Genomic DNA, 1593 nt, shown 5'->3' with positions numbered 1-1593 from the left:
TGTGTCATAGACATTAAACTGGTGCCACTATAAGACATCCCATAATACTGATGCTACCAGCTGCTGACAGAGGACATGAACAGAACCAGGTCCAGTGTTCAGACTGAGACACCTGGATGGATGTAGAACTGATCTGGTGTCAGGTTCTACCAGAACCCAGATGTGTTCTTCCTCCTAAATGTCATGTGTCTATCTGCTTTCTGTCTGCTGTCTGTCTGTCTGTCTGACTGTCTTTCTGACTTTCTTTCAGCTCCCAGACTCTGGCCGGTCTGGAGTTCGTCCAACAGTGTCTGAAGTTCGACTGGGACATCCGACTGTTTCTGACCAGGAGATCTTCCATCAACACAGAGCTGAGCCGCACGGTGAGAACATGGTCACCGTCATCATGTCCATCATCTGTAATGGACATCATGACCTCAGAGACACACAACACCACCTCAGACACATGCACCACAACTTTTTTCATTTATTATTCTGTATTTCTGATCTGAAACAGCAGCTGAAGACCCAGATGTTTAAATGTTGGCGGTACTGATTATGGACACAGACCAACAGGTCAATAAATCTGCACATGAAGTTACAGTTTGGACCAATCAGAGTTTCTGGTTTGTGATTGACAGAAGGAAGACGATGACACAGCGTCTACGATGAACCACAGCATCCTCCTACAAGAGCGACCAATCAAACAGACCGTCACTAGGTGAGGGCAGAGCCTGCTGCTGCAGCGCTGACTGGAAGGACTGGGAGGACTGGGAGGACTTGAAGGACTGGGAGGACCGGGAGGACTTGAAGGACTTGAAGGACTGGGAGGATTGATGATGTGATGTTCAGTTGTGTCACTGATGTGTTGTTGTGTTGCTCAGGGAGGCTCTGACTCTGCTGCTCGACACGTTTCACAACGAGGCCGAATCCTTCCTGCTGTCAGAGGTAACGCAGACACACAACTACACAACTACAGACACCCAACTACACACACATCTACAGACACAACTACACATCTACAGACACAACTACACATCTGCAGACACACATCTACAGCTACTGGGGCGGCTGTGGCTCAGGTGGTAGAGCGAGTCGGTCGATGATCGGAAGGTCGGCGGTTCGATTCCGCCCTGTAACCTGTTTCCTTGCCTGGTGTGAATGCGTATGGATGGATTGTTTGAGGTGGTGGTTGGAGGAGCCGTAGGGGCAGAATGGCAGCCATGCCTCTGCCAGTCTGCCCCAGGGCAGCTGTGGCTACAATCGTAGCTACCACGACCAGAATGAATGTGTGTGAATGAATGACTGACAGTGTAAAGCGTCTTTGAGTGTCTAGAAAAGCGCTGTATAAATCTGATCAATTATTATTGCTATTATTATTAAACAACTACACAACTACAGACACACGTCTACAGACACACATCTACAGCTACACAATTACAGACACACAACTACAGACACAACTACACAACTAGATACACAACTACAGACACACAAATACAGACAAACTACACAACTGCAGACACACAAATACAGACAAACTACACAACTGCAGACACACAACTACACAACTACAGACACACAACTACAGACACAACTACACAACTACAGACA

The 1593-nt window shown here is 47.5% G+C and overlaps 1 protein-coding gene across 1 annotated transcript in view; it reads left to right on the top strand.

The window, feature by feature from the left end:
* Positions 1–1593, top strand: part of pik3c2b (phosphatidylinositol-4-phosphate 3-kinase, catalytic subunit type 2 beta) — a 36390-nt gene that overhangs the window by 9318 nt on the left and 25479 nt on the right. The window lies entirely within an intron of this gene.

The sequence above is a fragment of the Stegastes partitus genome, unplaced genomic scaffold, assembly GCF_000690725.1.
Source record: "Stegastes partitus isolate 25-593 unplaced genomic scaffold, Stegastes_partitus-1.0.2 Scaffold1089, whole genome shotgun sequence".
In the NCBI taxonomy this organism is placed as follows: domain Eukaryota; kingdom Metazoa; phylum Chordata; class Actinopteri; family Pomacentridae; genus Stegastes; species Stegastes partitus.
Note: the sequence above shows the minus strand (reverse complement) of the source record. Positions and strands in the feature narration are given on the sequence as shown.